This window comes from Uranotaenia lowii, chromosome 2, assembly GCF_029784155.1.
Source record: "Uranotaenia lowii strain MFRU-FL chromosome 2, ASM2978415v1, whole genome shotgun sequence".
NCBI lineage: Eukaryota > Metazoa > Arthropoda > Insecta > Diptera > Culicidae > Uranotaenia > Uranotaenia lowii.
This window is the reverse complement of record NC_073692.1, coordinates 169,489,593-169,511,005: the sequence shown is the minus strand read 5'-3', so window position 1 is coordinate 169,511,005 and position 21,413 is coordinate 169,489,593. Positions and strand designations below refer to the sequence as shown.

The 21,413-nt window shown below is 34.0% G+C and overlaps 1 protein-coding gene across 3 annotated transcripts in view; it reads right to left on the bottom strand.

Annotated features, from left to right (window-relative positions):
* The window catches only part of LOC129750145 (uncharacterized), a 531,649-nt gene that overhangs the window by 486,356 nt on the left and 23,880 nt on the right, over positions 1 to 21,413 (bottom strand). For 2 of the 3 annotated variants that reach the window (XM_055745386.1, XM_055745388.1), the window contains exon 2: positions 2,769 to 2,851. The exons of the other annotated variant lie outside the window; for it this stretch is intronic. The gene's annotated coding sequence lies outside the window, so the exon portion shown is untranslated. The remainder of the gene's footprint in view (positions 1 to 2,768; positions 2,852 to 21,413) is intronic. 3 annotated transcript variants of the gene reach the window in all.

Genomic DNA, 21,413 nt, shown 5'->3' with positions numbered 1-21,413 from the left:
ACATCATATGTGATGTAATTTTACAATTTTTTTGGTCCCACAAAACTCTAAATAACACTGAAATAGAAATTTCTTAAAATTACACGACATGGAATGTGATGAGGACATTGAATTTCAATTTAATCAATATTACATTACACTGAACGTGATAATGTCATGTAAAATAATAGACTGTCAAGAACAGGAACAGACAGATGTAAACAAAGTGTTAGTCAAGTCGTGCTCCAATGTATTTCGTTCAAGCAGTTAAAACCGTGAGTAAGAATATCTGTTTTGTTGGTTCCCGGAGATCTTCGAGAAGCGTGGATGCGGTTCTGGAAGCGGCTCCACGTTACTGGATTCGATACTGAAAAAAATAAAAGTATATGAATGTGACTCTTAATAAAATTTGTAAAATAAAATGAATTGCATTAAATACAGAAAGATTTTAATTTTATTAAGAGATCATAAAATTCCCTTGTTGAAACATATTAAAAATAAATGAAACAAAACAAAATCCAATTCAAAAGTTTTCCTTCCAATATCCAGTGATTTAATAATTTATATTATTTTTATTTTTCACGTTGCAAAATTTTACAACATTTTTAATTTTACACGTTGCAAAATATTACTGGCATGTAATTTCCAACTAGCACTGAAAATTACGTCATATATTATGCTTCTTTTTATTTACATCACATATGATGAGATTTTACAGATTTTTTTGTAGTGTGTGGAATGCTTACACAGCAAAAAAAGTATTGCGATATTGCATCAAATACCTGTACTTAACTTGAGTCGCAAATGGTATGGGAGAGTGGGGAATCATGGGCCACTTTTTTTCGTTGTTCCATAACTTCTTATTATAAAAGATAAAATGAAAACAAAAAATGGCATGGTTTTCTACATTTTCAAGGTATCATAATGTATTTTATTAAAAATTTTAATAACTTATTTTCCCCAGATTCTGACTGTTTTTAAAAAGCAATTTTTTTTGGATTTTAAAAAATGGTGAGGAATCGTGGGCCATTAAATCCAAATTAACCAAATAACATGCAAAGTTTATGAGTTGACCCAAAACTGTGATTTCATAATTCATTTCGTTATTTTAAAGCAATTTCAGATGATGAAACAAAAAATAGAGCAGTGTATGATCGATTAGATTCCAAAACCTGGTTCGCGAACGTTTTGGTAAAATTTCTTATATAGGATGGACAAAATTTTTCATAACTATTCATTTGGCATAAAAAACTTTACAGATAGGAAAAACGAATATTAAGTTCTGAATGTGTATAAAAACATAAAAAATATAGGTGGTTTAAGATGTGTGGCCCACGATTCCAACAAGCTATGATTTGCAAATTAGTTGCGTTTGTGTGATTTATTAATGTTTCATCAAAAATTCCTTTTCCACGTGAAAGATCATGACAAAACTAAGATCATATGCGTATGAGCATATTTTTGTTCTGTACTTTAGGTTCTCCATCGATGCAATTAGCAGGTGTTTTTTAAATTATGTAAGTAAATTTTTCTAAATTTTTTAGCTTAATAAATAAAAGAAGCTTATGATGCGTATTTGAATCAACAACATAGAGAAATATATGCTCACGCAAAGCGACGACTATGACAGTTGGTTTGAGATTTTTATCTCAACACACATCTGAGATATTAAAAGTGGCCCACGTTTCCCCATGGCCCACGATACCCCACTCTCCCTTACCTAATTTAACATTGTCTTGATGTACCCGGCTGTTTGAAGACAAAGAATATGTTTCGTACCGCTGATCCATATGGACCGAATTCCCTAAAAAATGAGAAATAATGATATTTGTTTTTGAAGCTGTGGGTTTGCTTAAATTTTTCATTAATTTTGTTAGTACTCACAAGCCAAACAGATACAGCTGAGGTCCGTAATCCGTTTCTTAATTTTTGAAATGGAATCAAATTTGAACGTCAACAGAGGAAAACATTGACTACTTGATGTGATATCACACATAAGGTTGTGATTTTACACTTCACGACATATTCACGTTGTGTCCATCGTTAATATTTTTTTTCTGTGTATAATAGTTTTTCCAAAACATTTGAATTGCGTCAAAGAGTGTTAAAACTCAGTGACTATTTATAAAATCATTATAAAACTTGTAAAGTTTCCGTTTCTATTTCTGAAGGGAAATTTACTACGTCCTCCTGTATTTAGCTGTGCAATGTTATTCGACGGTTTTTACGCCATGATACGAAGCACGACGAGTCGAAACTAGACGACGATCCTCGGCGAGTATGACGACTGGGGAAGGGATGCCACGCTAAATATTTTCAGCCATATATTAAAAAACTGAGAAACATTTCTCTTTAAACACGCCAAAACTGAAAGTTATAGGTTTTGCTTTTCAGTTCAATTCCTTTAAAAGAAATCAAATCTCCGAAAGTGGCATAAACAATCTGGGTATTGCGTGAAAAAGGCTCATTGATTGAATCCAAGATGGCCTCTTTCAATTTCCAAAGCTTCAAACAATCACCCATTGCATGAAATCCCCAAAATATTTTTACTTTATGGAAGCGCTCAACTATTATTTTCATTTTTATTTGTGGAAGTTGAGCCCTTCCACTTGCTTGTGGAAGGGCTCAACTAATGAAGGTAGAATTTTGTTATCAAGTGCCATCTTGAAACCCAAGATGGCGGCTTCCGCTTTTCTTTTCGATGCTTCAAATCGCCATATGTAGCTTGAAACTCACGAATAAGATTAATTTGTTTCAAAAATGAAGTTGCAAATATTTAACCAACTTACCTTTTTGGTATATCGTTTTTCCCTGGTCACATTATTCTTCCTCTAGTTTTCAGGATGTTTGGATGTAACCGAGGGATAGTGAGCTGAAAATGGAAATAAATATATTAATTCTGAGATATGTGGATACTTATTCAAAATCAATAGATTTTTCAGATCAATTTCTTCTTTCTCTTTCTATTTAGAAATGTACATTTTAAATTTCAAGACAGTCACTACAGTCTTGAAATTAAAAATGTACATTTCTAAATACAGTTTATTGATAGATTTTTGAAGAATTCAAATATTTTAAATTTTTTATGAGTATTTTTTTTCATTAGCAAGACAGTTGATCATTTTTCAATCATCATTCACCCTTTTCCTAAATTCATCTGTGAAATTTCACAGATGAATCCTCAATATCCTATTTCACTTTTAATTTTAACCTGTCAGTAAAGTTGTTAGGACGGTAAGTTGACGTTTTATCATCCAGTCATCACCTGACTGGAGCACATCACGCTTTGCATGCAAAACGATTTTCCACTCTCAATAGGGCTATTATCCTGAACGGAAATCTTTGACTTCCTTCCTGTGTGATGTGTGGCGAAACTTGTGCATACACTTACATATATCCTACGAAGTGCACTTGCTTTCAAACCGCTCAAAGCTCTGATCCCGGCCATACTACATCCGGTTACATTCGACATACTCAACGACTCCACGATGTAAGATGGGCTTGAAAGTTATGAAGGCTCTTCTTACTGTCTGCCTAGCAGCTGGATAGCCGTGACGATAATCATGCTAATAGTTTGAGCCATCATCTTCGTTCATTCCTCCAAGCCAGGATCTCAAGCGACCTTCCAAGCTTCAGTTCCTTTCTAGACCGTCTATTTAGGGATGAACCATCTTTCCCAGAAGCTTCTGGTGGCTACTGATTTTATTATTGGTCAGAGAGCCACAGTCCAAAAGTCGTCAGCCAAAGTTGGTTGAATGAGCTTCGTGATTGTTGTGTTTACACACATACTGCACTGGACAAGCTTTGGGTCAAAACCGAGTCACGTTTCATGGTGCTTTCAAACACATTCATTACCCACGAATGGGTAGGTGCTAGGGCATTGAAATCGACGAAAGCTGCAGTGTTGGATTTCTATTTGAGGAATATTCCTCTTCAGTTATGAATAAAAATGTCAAAATTTTTGCTTTATATCAACAGTAAGAAATCTAAATTGATTTATTTTACAATATGAATAATACTGAGGAACTTTTTTTTAAATGGGAACCAAACAAGACTTCATGAGACAGTTAATGTTTCACTCACAATCTTCCTGTACGGAATTTGTGCATTTCGTTGTTTTTCCTACAGCCAAATTTATGTGGAACAGTAAGGTCTGAAAACAACCTCACAAAGCACAGTGGGAATTTTCGTGCAAAAAAGGTACCCATTTCAGGCAAGACATGGTGCTTGTGATATAGCTCAGTTGGCAAGTCTGTTATCTCCTGAGCTGATGTCCGCGAGTTTGAGCCCAAGAGTAAAACATCGAACACAGTTGTACCGGATAAGTTTTTCAATAACGATCCGCCAATTTCAACGTTGATAAAGTCGCAAATGCCATAAAGATGGTAAAACGACTATAATCGAAACAAAAAAAAAATATATTTAAGCTTTAAAACATAAAAATTGAAAGTTCAATCGGTTAATAAGGACCAAAATTATTGGTGAAAAACTGTTTAATAGGTTTTTTGTCCATCTCGAACAAATTCCGCTCAATTCTACACAAACTCAAAGTTTGTTGCGCGACCGCTTTTCGTAATTTAATCTGGCCCTAATTTTGCATGGAACCTTGTTCTAGTACCTTCATATTTTAATTTTGGTATTCAGTTTAAAGTCTCTTCGTGGGATTTAATGCGATTACGGGGTTCGACTTGGATTTTCTAGCTACATTCTATGAGGTGGAAGTTTCAATAAAGGACACTTTTTTTTAAATAATTTTATGAAAAATTTATTTTCCTTCAAAGTCTTTTGAATTTGTACGAAAGAAAATGTTTATTTATAAAATTTACCATGTTCAAATATTTTTTAATCTTATTGCATTACAGATACTTAGTTATTTTGTTTGAACAGAATATTAGCAAATAATTAGCACGTTTTTCTCAATCTTATGTAGAAGAACATGATCTTATTGTAATTTTTTTTTCAAACCTCAGATAACTACCTGCAAGATTTTTATTTAAATCAGAGATCACTATCTGCTGTATAATTCACAAATATTCTTTCAAAAAATCGATGAGAATTTCATGTTTATGATTGTTTATTCTCGAATCAAGAGTTAAACAAGCCGAAATTTGATTTTTTTTAAGACGTTTTAAAATATCCAATTTTTTTCTTAATTTCATTAAAAAATATATAATTGTATTCATTTACTGAAGCGCATTGTTATGTTAAACTAGTTTTGAAGAAATGCTATAATAGTGTTGAAGTAAAAAAATCATGGACGTTTCCTGAAAAAGGAAATCAATTTTCCTGACGTCACAACGCATTCTTTATCCGGGCGCAACTCACAACCTTCTGAAACAGTTTCGTTCAGAAAAAAAGCATTGAGTTCCTCTCAAAATATTTGAAGAGATCTTCAATTTTCGATAGTATGTAATATTTAAAGGAATCATGAACTGAAAAATAGTATAATTTTTGTGACATCACAACGCTTAAAAATAGATACTTTTATTACCGATTCTAGAGCGTCAAGTTGCAGTGATTATTTTGAATCTATTTTCATGCTTAAGAGATGGCTTTTTTTTGAATCATTTAGCAACAATTTGATTTTATATACCTAGTTTTTGGACATAATTATGTTTCAAATAAAGAATAATTCTTAAAATCAGTTTATTTTCGTATTTCGTATTCGTACAAAAATTGTTAAATTTCAACGACAACATACTCAATTCCGAAAAAAAGTAACAGAAATTCTTTTGATGGAAAATGAAGCTCAAGAAATAAACTTTCAAATACTGGGAAAATTATTTTTTAATAATGAAAAATGCAAATCGGTTCTCCAGTTGAGGGCCGCTTGGAATGGGTCTTTTTTGTGGCAACGCTGATATAGAAGATTCAAAGTGTAAACAAAAACACAAATCAGTTAATGGTCTAAACTTGTGAGAGATAGACATGTTAAAGCGAAATTCTAAACATTTAATCGTACGATGAACGCTGATTTAAAAGGCTGCTGCTTAATTTGCTTTAAGATGATACCAGTTCCGGTAAATAAGACGGACTGTAAAAGCGCAGATTTGAAAGATTGCTACTTTGTTTGTTTAAAAATGATGTCATTTCCGGTAAATGAGACGGACTGAAGGAGCGCAGATAAGAAAGGCTGCTACTTTGCTTGGTTTTGAAATGATGACAGTTACAATAAATAAGACGGACTGAAGAAGCGCAGATTGGAATGGCTGCTATATTGTTTGTTTAGAATTGATATAAGTTCCGGTAAATAAGATGGACTGAAGAAGCGCAGATTTGAAAGGCTGCTGCTTTATTTATTTTGAAATGAGGCCAGTTCCGGCAAATAAGACGGACTGAAGAAGCACATATTAGAAAGGTAGCTGCTTATTTTGTTGCCAGTTCCGGTTAAAAAAGACAGACTAACGAAGCGCTGATAGGAAACATTTACATAACAGCATTTACCTACGAAAGTGGAGGCAATATACTTACATAAATTTCATTTATTTCTAAGGCGACGAAAACTACACCAATTGGGCGTTATCCATTACCTTATTCGTACATATCGGAAGAATGCAAGAGAGCGCAAAATTTTGCTCTCATTGCCTTCAAATCGTGACCAGCGTCAATGTTTCCCCGTTCTCTCATTGGCCAATATAACTTAAATCCCATCTGATTTTCAGCCATCTTGATGCACTGCTGGTTTCAGAGAGAAAATGGCAATAATTCTCTCTTTTAACTGTTTTAACACGTTCGTCGCCACGCTCATTTTTGTCGTTAACTAGCCCGGCCTAAAAGAATTCTCTGAGCGAGAAAGTAAAGAAGGAGAACGCCAAGCTTTGCAATGTGTGGCTCAACTTGAGTAGGAGGGCGTCACAAGTTTTTGATGTGACGAGCCCCCCAAGAAATACACCCGTCACCCGAATATGGGTCCTATGGCGACGAACGTGTTAGAATGCAAATGACATTTTATCAGCTTTGCACAATGCCTTTGAAATGCAACATAGCTCTAAATCAGAATCACAAATGCTATATTTTCTAAGCGTTAAATTGGCATCCCACAAGCTTGCGTTAATGCTTTTAAGCACTATGTAAGCACTACAGTGGCATTATGGCCAAGCACTTTGGCATTCATTGATGCGGAATTGATGCAAGTTTTTTTTTCGCCAATGCTATAGCTTCAACCAATGCTTATATAGTGCTTTTATAGGGTTATACCAGTTTCAGTTACTTTTGCTCACAGATGCACAGAATCAAGCTCTACACAGAAAAAAAATCTGAATCCTTAACAACACTGAAATTGAAAACCTTTATTATTACATGACGTGGAACGCGATTCATAATGTAAATTTACGAATTAAAAAAAAGTTGAATCCTTAACAGCACTGAATTCGTATGACACAAATATTACTTGACACGGAACGCGATTATTTAATGTAAATTTACATCACATAAGATGTAAATAAAAAGAAGCATCACATATGATGGAACTTTCAGTGCGAATTAAATATTACAAGTCTTTAATATTTTACATGTCTTCAAATTTTACACGTCTTTCGAAGTTTACAGACGTGGAATATTCAACTCGCACTGAAAGTTCCATCATATGTGATGCTTCTTTTTCGTTACATCATATGTGATGTAATTATACTGATATTTTCGGTCACACAGAACTCTAAACAACACTGAAATAGAAATTTCTTAAAATTACACGACATGGAATGTGATAAGGACATTGAATTTGAATTTAATCAATATTACAATACACTGAACGTGATAATGTCATGTAAAATTAAAGACTGTCAAAAACAGGAACAGACAAATGTAAACAAAGTGTTAGTCTAATCGTGCACCAAAGTATTTCGTTTAAGCAGATTCCCGGCGAATAAGTTTATCGATTTTGTCGATCCCGGAGATCTCCGAGAAGCACGGATGCGGTTCTGGAAGCGGCTCCACGTAACTTAACTTTGGATCCGGTACTATGGGGAAGAAAATAAAAGTATATGAATGTGACTTCTAATGAAATTTGTGAAATAAAATGAATTATATTAAATATTGAAAAATTTCATTTTTATTAAGATATGAGAAAATTCCCTTATTGAATCATATTAACAATAAATAAAACAAAACAAATTCCAATTGGAAAGTTTTTCTTCCAATATTCAGTGATTTTATAATTTACATCCTTTTTATTTTACACGTTGCAAAATTTTACATCATTTTAATTTTACACGTTGCAAAATTTTGCTGGCGTGTAATTTCCAACTACCACTGAAAATTCTATCAGATATGATGCTTCTTTTTATTTACAGATGTGATGTGATTTTACAGATTTTTTTGGTAGTGTGTATAGTTGACTTTACACAGATAAAAATTTTGACTATTAAGTGTCACTGAAAACTGTAACCTTTAAAATAAATCACCTGTAATTAACAAAACCTGTAATTTTAAATTGTTTTCCTTGAAAGTTAACGAAGATTCATTTACTACACACAACCAAAAAAATCTGGAAAATTACATCACATATGATGTAAATAAAAAGAAGCATCATATATGACGGAATTTTCAGTGCGAGTTGAATATTACACGCCTGTAAAATTATGCAACGTGTAATATGAAAGTGATGTAAATTTTAAAGCCACTGAATTTAGGAAAAATATCCTATTGGAATTTGTTTTGTTTACTTTTTTATTGATCCGATTCAATGGAGTTTATTCATCTTTCATGACAAAAACAATCTCTTAATGATGAAATTCATTTTTTTATTTATCGACAAGCAAATTTATGGTTTTACACAATTTTTTTTAAAGTCACTTTCACTTTCCGACCGTACCGACCGACCGTACAGTACCGAATCTTATGTATACTTAAGTACTCTATGGAAAAGCGTGGGGCCGCTTTCAGAACCACTTCCGCTGCCGCTTCTTTTCGGAGATACCCGGAACCAACCATATTGACGGACTTAGAAGCTAAATGTTTCAATAAATGACTTTGGTTCACGACTTGACTGAACACTTTGTTTACATTTTTGTATTCCTGTTTTTGACAGTTTTATTTTTACATGACATTATCACGTTCAGTGTAATTTAATATTAATTTGACTTCATGTCTTTATGATATTCCGTGTCGTGTAATTTTCAGAAATTTCTTATTCAGTGTTGTGAAGAGTTTGTGTGACAAAAAAATTGTAAAATTACATCATATGTGATGTAACGAAAAAGAAGCATCATATATGATTGAGTTTTCAGTGCGAGTTGAATATTAAACGTCTGTAAACTTCGAAAGACGTGTAAAATTTGAAAACATGTAAAATATTCAAGTCGTGTAATATTTTATTCGCACTGAAAATTCCGTCATATGTGATGCTTCTTTTTCTTTACATCATATGTGATGTAAATTTACATCAAATAATCGCGTTCTGTGTCAAGTAATGTTTGTGTCATTGGAATTCCGTGCTTTTAAGGATTCAAGTCTGTAAATTTACATTAATTAATCGCGTTCTACGTCATGTAATATTAAAGGCTTTCAATTTCAGTGTTGTTGAGGATTCAGATTTTTTTTCTGTGTATATTTATATATATTTATATGTCCTGTAAAAAAGTTGTACACTAAAAATTAAATGTCAAGTAATCATGTTTTCGACCTGTAAAATTACGGTAAGTGTCCTGCTCCTTTTTGTTACAGGACATTTGCGTAATTTTACAGGAAATAATTTTTGCTGTGTAGAGCAGAATTGGTGCTTATTTTAGAAGGAGTAGGCGATGCCTGTTGCCGACCGCACGCGTTTTTCTCTTTGTCCGCGAAAATTCTATAAAATACTAAATTTAAAATCGAAATATGGAAATAAAATCGTTTTAAAGTGTATTAAAGTGAAGACTGGGATGATGTGTAAAAGTTTCTACTGGAGAAATCCCGGTAAAATATATTTTATCACATTTAATGACATGAAAAGGGTAGTTCAACGGGTGGGTCGTGGTTTTTCTTATCTGGTTCCAGCCAGGAACGTGTTTTTTTCGTGCTCGTCATATTTTTCCGGAAAATGGGCAGTTTTCAAGTGAAACTATCGGTTGTACACGCGAAAAATACTATCGCCGTGTGACCGGGAACGGGTTGCATTAGTTGTGTTAGGCTAATGTTAAAAATAGTGGTTTTGTGATTATATTTAAAAATTTGAGTGTCCGGATATGAACTGCGGTTGAAAATAATGAATTTTTGGTGACTTTGGGTAGTGCGTTTCTTTGTTTCCTTCCCATAAAATGTGTTTGCCACACGCTTGTCCTTTGGTTGCCAATGGAGGTTAAAGGCATGCTATGTTTTTTTTTCGGCGGTCATGTTCAAACGGCATTTTCTGAAGTACCAATGAAGTTTTGAGGGAGGTAGCTGCACTAAGATAAGTATCATTAAATGTAAAATCATTAAAAACTTTTTTTAAACAAATAATTCTAAGATGCCGTTTATTTAATACTTTTATAATAATTCTGCTTTTCGAATTTGAACGGAATGCTTCTACTTGTTCGTTGTGTTCAGAACACACAATTTATTTGTGATGGGTCTGATTATATTGAATTTACTTTACTAAACTTACAGAAAAATCAATAAGTAAAATACTTTTGTATCTTACCTAAATTATTGTAGTAACCTTTCGAGCTCTCGAAGACCTCGAAAGGTTTTTGGTTCTATTAATGTTTTTTTTTGTTCTTTTTTACTTTCAAGAGCGAGTAAAGGCGCTTTATCCTGGAAATCAATAAATGATATCACCATTTTTAATATTAAATGATTTTTAGTTCTCCAGATGATTAACCTTGTTTGCTGATGATGAACCTTGTTTAAAGATTTCTGTGTACAAAATAACTCATTTCCAGCCGTTGAAGGAAAGGTCATGTTTCATAGGTTCCCTTATCATCAAGAAGCATTTTTTAGCTCGTGCTTCCACCGCAATGCCCCTCGGAGCGTATGGTACTGGTGGTCCACGCTCCTTCCTTTTCTTTGTTTCTGACGTCTCTGCGTTCTCTGCTCCACAGTAGGCCCGACCATTTTATGTTTTAAATTATTTTAATGTTTCTATGTTAACATAATTAAAAGCATAAACAAAGACAAGATGAATAATAACATGTGTTTATTATTCTTCGGGACTCAGACTTAAGTTCTGGCTGTGGAAGTACGATTAGTGAATTAGTGAATTAGTAGAGTAGAATTGGTGCTTATTTTATGTGCTTATGCGAGATTCTTAATTATGATTCAGATTAATCGTCAGTTCACGACACAGATATCTCCAAAAACAACCAAAGGTACTGTCAAAACAAAACTACGGAAAAAAACTGAGTTTTAGTAAGTTTTTATCCGGCCGTATGAGCTACTTGGTATGATTAAAAAAATCGCAGTTGAATTTTCGTAGCACAATCGTCATGCTGCATAAATATTAAAAAGATATCTTAGTACCTATTTGCCCTTTTTCTTCAAACTTGTTAGAAGTACGCCAATAAACATTTTGGCTTCTTAAGAGTGTCAATTTGCTGAACAAAAGCTGAGCTAAAGCGTAATTGCTGCTACAGCTTACTGGCTGAATCAAGACTAACTGTAACCATGTCACATAGAATCAAAGTTTTGGCTGGAGCTCCTACTGTGTATTAAAATACCAAACGTGATTTCAAAATAAACGACGCCATTTTTGCAACTCAGCTAAGAGCCACTCAATGTCTTTACCGGTACATTTTTTTTCATTTTTTCTACACGGTCAGACAATAGTACCTTCAACGAATGAAAAATGCACTCAAAGCAAAATGTGTTTTCAGTCACCCAATCGGGTATGAAAGTAATTGTATGATTTTTCGGTTTTTGGTCTGTATTTGTTTTTGTCAATATAAAAATCACTACATCAAGACAAAATTGAAAAAATAAATCCGATGATGAAAACTCAAAAAAAAAAAAACTAGCTGAACTATGTTTTGGTGCGATGTGAAAGTAAATTTTGGGTTATTTATGTTCTGAGTGTCCTCAACTGTTGACAAACAAAATTGACAACAACAGCTGAGTAACTAAGCTAAGAGCCAATAGATGATGCTGTTTTTAGGCCAATTTTAACGGTTTAAAATCGCCGACGATTTAAATTCTTACACACGGATTCGGCACATATTTGTTCGGAGCCCGTTCTTTGGTTCTCTTTGACCATGTTTCAGCGTTTAAAGAAGTCTTAGTGCAGCCAATGAGAAAAGTTGTAGAGTTGCTTCTTCAACACTTTTTCAGTCTTTGTTCAACCATTCGCTACCATTGGAATTTGACAGACTGTGAACTGTGCAAAAATGCCATATATTATGGTGGCTAGATTGAAATGAAAGGGGAATTTTTGTTTTCCTTAATATTCAATTCCTTTTTTTATAATTTCTCATTCAGCTTAATTTTAAAATGAAAAGTTGATAGGGGAGATGGGGGCATAATGGTCACCTTAAGGAAAACGCTTATTTAATCATAGATAACAGCTGTAATATGAGAATTACATCATTGTTTCGTGTTAAGGCACTCAAATAGTCCATTGCCTAATTGGATGAAACTTGAAAAAGTAGATAAAAACGTTAAAAAATACATTTTAAATTTTTTGCCGAAAGCTTAAAACCAGTCACTGTAGAGACATAATGAGAAACCCCCCGAGGCAGTATGAGCACCATTAATGAAGGCAAGATGAGCATTTTCTTCCGGGGAATCTAGCAGTGAATTCGACTCGATGAAATCTACTGAATAATAGAGCTACAACTTAACTTGACGAATTGGCCTATTGGTTGGATGTCGGAGAGGTAATCAGTAGGCTCGGGTTCGATTCCTGGTCTAGGTGATTTTTTTTTTCATTTATCATTCATGATCATGATTGCACTAAATGGTGAGGAGTAGATTTATCAAACAAAGCAATAACAAAGTAATCTAGGTTTGTTTGTAGAATTCAAAGAATTAACACATGCTCATACATTATGTTTCTGGTTTTTTGTGTGACGGATGATGCTTTGATGCTATTAGTCGTATAATGTAACAATCAAAAAAATCAATCATGAATGGTAGATATGTGCAAAAAAAAAGCTCTCGAACAGGAATCGAACCCGAGTCTACTGATTACCTCTTCGACACCTTACCAATAGGCCAAATCGACGAGTCAAGCTGTAGCTCTATTATTCAGTTGACTTCTTCGAGTTGAATTCGCTGCTAGATTCCCCGGCAGAAAATGCTCATTATGCCTTCATTGATAGTGCTCTGTTCGCCTCTAGTGAACTAATTAAAGTAAAAAAGCGTTTTAAAATTGATTAAAGTGAAAAATCGAAAATTGTATGATGTTGAAAATTGAGAAACAATGTTTAGATCATATTGCAGTGCGTACATTTCAGATCAAGATGATTTAGAGGTCATAAAAGCTTATTTGGTGGTGCTCAAAAATTATAATATTTTCGTCACTTGAGAACCTAGCTGGTTTTTATTTAATATTTCTTAATGATGAAAAGGATATTTCTTTTTTGGTGAAAAATTAATACTATAGGTAGTACGAAACAAGTCCTTATGAAAATTATCATGTCTCGACCAACAAGCCCGAGGTTAAAAGTTTAGGGCAGTTGAAACGAGAAAAAAAACAAAACAGAGGAGAAAACGGGGTGCCAAACATCGGACAGACATTAATTAATTTTTTTGGGTTGATCCGTTTAATGACGTTTGCTGAACAACTTCTCCAAATCAAGATGATTAAAGGCTTAAGACACGTGGATTTTGCAAAAAGATATGGTAAAGATAGTAAAATTGAATCAATTCACCCTACTATTGGTTTGAACATAATACCGGCTGCCAAAGTTAGTCACTTTGCACCACCCTAATTACTGAACTAGCTGATCCCCGCAGCAAGGATTAGGTTTCCTAAAAACGAATCACTGGGACCGAAAGCTTTTGCAAGTCAAGCATTTGTTGCACCTGTAAGGAGAAGCTTTCAAAAGGATGAAACTCAACACAATCAAACCCACCTACCGTATGATAGTTTTGTCTAGAATTTTAGGAAGCCTCAATCCTAACCTATATTTACAAGCGTAGGTGGGCACTTTTCTAATGCTCTGCTCATGTGCCTAGCATGAGTGGCATTTCTGGACCACTTCGAGTGCGCTCTACAATTGCCAAGGGCTTCTCGAGAAATCCATCCATTTGTGGCACACGTAAGATATGTGTACTCTAGGCATGTGGACATAACAGCACATGGAAAGCTCTCGGCAAAAGTCATTTAATTTCGGTCGACTTCTGCCAAGAAAATAGAATCATCTTCGAGAGTCTTGGACTAAAGGACCTGGCAGATTTTGGAACGTTATACGGTGCAACTTGCATGCTGCCGGAGAGGTTTTCAATTATATTTCAACTTTCCAGAGATCAACTTCCGGCTGCTCAACGGGACAGTTTCCGGGTCTTGCTTGATGAAGGCTTTAGAGCCATCCGGAAGCAATGTGTTGGTCGTTCTTTTCGAGAGCTCCGTTTCTGGGGGACATTTGAAGATGGGCAAATTGGTTACAGCTTAATTAATTTGAATAAGAATAGCTTTGATGCTGTCATTATGTGAAGGCTAATTTTCTCAACAATGGCTGCATCTTCAGGAGTGTTTTCAAAGAATTGTTTTCAATCTACTTGAAGACGACCGGATGACATTGGCGAATGTTAAAGAATAAATTCAATTTCAACCCAAATTGTTTAAGGAACCGTGGGTCAAATTATATGATGAACAAGTAAACAGCAATTTTTGATGTCTGCATGTCAATGCAAGTGATTTACAGCCCTCTATCTTGGTGGTAAGTACATTATTTAAAAGATAAAAATGTCTTAAGTTTTGAATAAAATTTATTTATTTATTGCCTTCGAAAACAAATATTTCGCACAGAATTATAATAATAATAGTTGTATTAATCTATTTTTGAATGAAGGGCGAAAAAAATATTATTGCGACACATACAAAAGGGCATAACATTTTTACCATTGGGTAAAAATAAACCTACTTTTGCACACTTTCTTACTGACGTGTATCGTTTACATGCTGTCAAACTCGAAGTCGTGATTTTTGATTCAACGAAAATGGAGGTGAACCACCGCGAGTCGAAAGAATAAATTCATTCCAAATACCTGGAATTCTCTCACCGGTCGCACCGGCAATTGGGAAAAATGTTGTAAATTCTCCACTCAGCCGTCTCCAGAGTGTTGAAGCGGTTCTAGGAGCGGTTGACTTTAGACCACGGCAAAGGAGCTGGAAGAAAACCGGAACCGATGAACGAAAAGACGGTCGGAAAGATGAAGCGGATGATTAAAGCAAATCCCAACGTCTAAAGCCGTTATTTGGCTAAAAAGATCGGCATGTCGCAGAGCTACGTCCAGAACGCATAGAAGAGAGCTGGAATACATACATACAAGGTACAGAACAGGTACAGATGAGCGGCAACAATCGACGGCTAAAACCCGAGCACGGAAGCTCTACGAGAAGTTGCTGACTAAATATGGCTGCTGTGTGATGGACGACGGAACGTGTATAAAAGCCGATTTTAAGCAAATTTCGGAGTAGACGATAAATTTAAGAATTTATCTCTTTTGACAGGCCATCTACTCTTGCGGACCTAGGAGTGATCCTTTCGTGACAAAAGACACAGTAAATGGCGAGATCTACAAATCTGAGTCAAAACACCTTAGTTTTGTAGACTTCATTCTTCTACTAATTGAACACACAATAACCTGATGCTTATTAAACAAATGCGTTTTCAAATCTTTGCTTTAAAACTTCTGACATCGCGCAGAGAAAAGCTTAATGAAAATACACGTGGGTCAATGCGCTATAGTTTCATAGAAATCGTTGTTTTTAATGCAAACATGGAAAAGCAAAATCGATTTATCTCGCTTGGATACAAGAGGATACAGACAGTAGCACCTGCATCTTGTAGACGAAATCTGTGTCTTGATATGCATCTAAAGCAGGCTGCCCGATGTTACCCGGTGTTTGTAAAATTTGAAGTACTATTTTCGGTAATCTTTTTAAAATAGCTTTTCAGTATCTATTACATTTTACAAACTTGAAATATTCAACGGAGTGATGTATTTAAATAAGACAAACAACTTTGTGGTACATATTTTTAAACTTTTAACTGAAAAAAGTTATTATTAATAAACTGAGTTTAAGGGGTTCAGTTTCTTATTCAGTTTATAGCTTGAAGATTCATTTTTTAAGAAACTTTACACGCGAGACAAAGTTGTAGAAAGTTTGATTTTAAACAAGTTTCTCGAAAACATCAAAGGGTTAGAACCTATAATAGAGAAGTTAAAAACTTTATCTCACTTGTGGAGAGATTAATCAGAAAAAATAGTTTTTTAATCATAGAGCTAATTTTACTGACAAACTTCTCCGAAGCCACCAATAATCTAAAATATTAACAAATTTTTCGCATTTTTTACCACTGGCGTGAAATTTAACCTTCAATAATTTCAGTGCAATTATCTGGCAGCCGGCCGACAAACACAGTCGTTTATGAGTATAATGCTTTTTTTTAAATTAAAAAGTGTTGGTGAAACGCCCTGAATTATGACACGAATACTTCTAGCGATAAATAGGACTATTCCACCCTGTCCAGGTGATGTGGAATAGGTGCTTTAATTAATTGATAGCTCGAAGTACCATTTCCTCGCTTGTTGCAAAAACTTCCAGATTCAGTACATCGATAAGAAATCGTATGACAGTTGCCTTAATTCGATAAGCAGTTGGCGATCGAACTTAAAAACCCTGAAGAAGTGCATCAGGCACAGAGGTTGAATTTTGCGGCAGGACACGTTACAATTTTGTCATTTAATGGAAGTAACCAAGGCAGACCGGATTCCTTTCGTTTTGAGTTTCAAAATATCCAGATTTTTTCCTAGTTTCCATGACTTTATGTGCACTCGAATTCTGCATCACCGACAGTTACCCTCGATGGATGCGGTAGATCAAAGCGGAAACTCTAGCAGGCGTCTCCACTACCAGATTCGCCACGATTTTCAAACCAGCAGCCCTCAAACAGCCAGAGCAGCAGTCCACCGGATTCACACAGGAAATAAACAATAACGAGATTGGACCAAATTGATTCCATACATATTTCCGACCATCATAACGATATGACTGGCTGGCTGTCTGGTAACCAGAACACCGCTTAAGGAAAAAAAAAAAGGGGAGAAGGAGCTAAAAAATTGAATAAAAAAGTCGTAATTCGATCTGATTGAGAGTTGATTGGAAAAACGATATTGCACAATGGAAGGAAACCTCTCGGAAAATAAGGTGAAGAATGGAAAATGTATGTAGGTAACTATGCATACTTTTGAATTGAGCAGCAGGTTAACGGATGCGGAGGAGATGGTTGAAAAATACTACTTTGAAGAGTGTTGAAAACAATCTTATCGTCTTCGGGTATTTTTTATAGATTTGCTTATGGAAAATATACATCGAAAGAGAGCTTACAAACAAAATGACACCGGAAAATGACGACACCGAAATCACGGAAAGTCGTTTGATTGGAATCGCTTGGAAAACAAGTCTGCTGCTATTTGGATCGGTGCCAGTGAATTTTTTAGAAATGGAAATATCCAAACTTTTACTTGAACCTATCTCAACAAGATATTTATTGCTCATTCAGGTACATATTTTTATCGATTTTTTTTTTCATTAAAAAAACTATTGTATAGCGTTTTGATACAAACACTTGTTTTTGCTGGTTCGATTTGTTTGCTTAGAGAGCTTTTATTGAAATTTTGAAGTCCTTTTCCAATGCATCAGGAATAGTTCTGAGGTAGCATGCGCACCTCTTAACCGTGAGGTCAAGTTGTTCGAATCTTCTGTAAGTAATTTAAAACGTTTAATAACAAATGGATACGCATGTTTTACAAAACAGTATGAATAACCATAGAAAATGACTCCTCTCAATTTTGAAACGGGAGGGACCCATGCTTTATTAAAAGAAAAAAAAAACACTTAACTCATACAAATTTCGATGACACTCGGTATTCAGTACACATGACAGTTTTGACATGAAAAGATTATTTCTAACCGCTTAGTGAAAATGCACACAGGTTTTTGTCACCCTAGAAATGACGTATATTGACATGAATTTGAGTACAATCAAAGTTCGCGTAGTTATTTATATTTTTATGTAAAGCTTACGTGGATGTAATTATAACGTAAATCGAAAATCTGCTTTGGGATTCTTTCTGTTGCATGCACTTTTAAATAAAATTACAATTCACTTCACTTATAACTTGTTTATTGGAGCCATTTTACCAACGTTTTGGCATTCATTCGTGTCAAAACTTATTTTTTGAGTAAATAATAGCGTCCAGAAAATTGCAATTGAAGTGCTTTTTCAGCGATTTCCAGGCTCCCAAAATTCAACGTCTTTAAATTAAGCATTAAAAGTAACAAAAACCTGGTTCTCCATAACTGATCCAGCTGCCAGCAATAGCTGATAAATCATATTCAGTACTGCATTTGTTTTCCTTACTTTAACGTGTATGAGCTATTCTGAGTTATGTGAAAATCCCTTAGAATGCTTAAAATTCATCTATACTAAAGGTTGCCAGGTTGTTCGGTTTTATCTGGGATAGCCTGGATATTAAATACAAAATATGGACAAAGTTCGGTCTGGCCCGGTTGCCCGGATTTCGATGAAAAACACACGGATTTTGCCCGAATTAATTCACATTATATATCAAATCAAACAGAAAAAGCTTATTAAGTTGTAAATTTTATATTTTAGCGTCCAAAATGAAATTTTCCGATGATGTATAACCTGCTGATGAGTGTTGGTGAACAAAGTATTTCTCAAAGTTTTTTTTTTATATGTTATTTAGTACTTACTGGGTTTTGATTAAAATTCACACGAATTTTCAGTCACCCATTTTGAAATCGATTGCTTGGATTTCGCCAGGTTTTTTTGATGAAATAGCTCGGATATTCTCGGACCAGATACGTTCTGCAAATCTAAGTCAATACTTGGAGGATCAATATATTTTTGCGTCAATCGATGTGTTTTCGTATCAACCACTTAATGCTATGTAAACTTAAATTATAAGGTGATTTTTTTTAAATAATTTTCATAAGCTTTAAATAACATTTAACGTTATGAGCGCCTACGTAAAAATCCAGGTAAATTTCACTTTTCTTCTCCATCAGATTGTAGCATTGAGTGACTTTTTCCATTTTAGTAACAGGAAGTCGAATACAAAATTGTAGGCTATGAATTCAGAAAACATCCAATAGATTTTCATTGATGTTGTATTTTAAAACCAGTATTCAAAAAGACAATCCAATGTATTGAAAGGTTATTTCCTCCTATGAAACAGATGCGTACACTAAAAATGATATTTCTTGAGGCAATTCAAAAACAGCTTGAAATTATATCAAATTTTAAACTCAAATTAACTGAACGATTGATTAAATTAAAACTTCTATCCTTTTATCTAAGGCATGGATGGCTAAACCACGGCCCGCCAAACTTTTTGTACCCCCAAGCTCATTTTGTAAAAGCCATGTTGTGAGAATTGATAAGTTTCCTTGGTCTAGGTACGTATATTATTTGGATAAATCTATCGATGTTTTTTTAACGACTGTTACTTGAATTTAAGGTGATTTTTTCGGCTTTCAGTCAGTTCAAATAGCAAAAACGACTATTTATTTAACGTTCCAACGTTTCAATCCATATAGGATCGTCATCAGGGACTGTAAAATTTATTGTGTGTAAACAAAATTTCAAAAAGTCTTCACAAAATTAACCGATTCTTACCTAAAATGTGTCGTATATCTTGTCAGGTTTGATTCGGCTGATCGGGTAAAGCTGTCATTTGTGTCTGTTACAATATTTTGTGATTAATTTGTGAATCTAGTGTTTTTGTAGTGCTGTTCGACTTACTGTATAAAATCCGTACTTCCTCCTATTTTCTGGATTATATTTCCGCAGCATCGATTTTCCACAGTCACTACTTTTCACTTTTTGTTTAGCTTTGATCTGTTACAACTAGTCTGTGCTATTGTTTTTTGAGTGTTGTTGGATTTGTGTTTCTGTGTTGGTGGTTTTATGTTTTTGGTTTATTTTTCGTATGTGTTGGATGGTTTTAAAAATGTTTGCGTATGATGTATGTATGTTTTCGGTGTCTTTTTTTAGATTTATTGCATGTTTTGTTGTTTTAATGTGGCAACTCTCCAGAATCAACAGTTTGTTTTCGTTGTCACATCTGTCGATGATATCCGCTTTATCGATGTCGAACAGATGATCCATAGCTATTTCATGTTCCAGTAAAGCTGTTTGTTGGCGAAGTTGTTGAATTGCGTAATCCTGTTTCGTGTATCCGATGTTCCATAATCGCTTGAGTTCGTTTGTTTGAACTGACTGAAAGCCGAAAAAATCACCTTAAAGATAAATCTATCTGAATCTACTCTAACTTAATTCAAAACAAAGATCTGAAAATCTCTAAAGTGATATAAGGCAAAGGAGAAAAAATGTATAAAATCAAATTTCGAGAAAACACCCATTTAAATTGTTGTGTTTGGCTTTTTTCCATACATTTTTAAAAAATTGCAATTTTCTATCAAACGTAAAGGTATGCGAATATAAGTTTTAAAATCTTAAAAATCGAACATGGAGAGATATTTAGTATTATTTACTAAAAATCGATCATTTTTTCACTTATACCCCTTTGGCTCTGCGGGTCTCATATAATTTTACCAAAAAGGTTACTGTCACTGTTAAAAAACAATTACAATTAAAATTTAAAAATTATCATAATTGTACAGTACTTGACACATTATCTGTAGATTCCATCACATATTTTTCAATGTTTCCCGATTGTGTTTTGGTGATCATTGATTATAATGAACATTCAAGCAGACTCTAGTTCTTACATTGAGAAGTTTGGATAGCCTCTGAAAGATAGTAAAATCGTATTAAAATTGATTAAAAATCGTAAAAAATCACCTAGGCAAATCAACATCATTATTCAAACTATACTTTTACAACAACTTCAACCATACGTATTCTGAATTCTATTTCAACAACTTCGTTCATCCATTCAAATTTAATAACTTTGCAAATTATGTAAAATATCGAATGTTTGCTTTGTTAATTTTTCCAATTTTTTATTGTTTGCTTAGCTTTGAACGAAAAGGGTACATTTATGAAAATTAAACCTAACCCAAATATATTTCAATTGGCATCTTTCTCTGTATTTATGAATATCAATTATAAGAAAATAGACAAAATTTACAGTTCGGTAGTAAAATTCAACTAGAACCGATTTGGTACTGACAAATCTATCAGAAGACCGATTTTTTAAGCAAAATTTTGACTTGAAAAAGGTGCAATTATTCAAAAAGACTCAAATTAGTATTCAGAGAGTTCGTCGAAAAAAAATATTCTTTCAAATGTCAAAAATTTGTGAACGCAACTTTTTTTGAA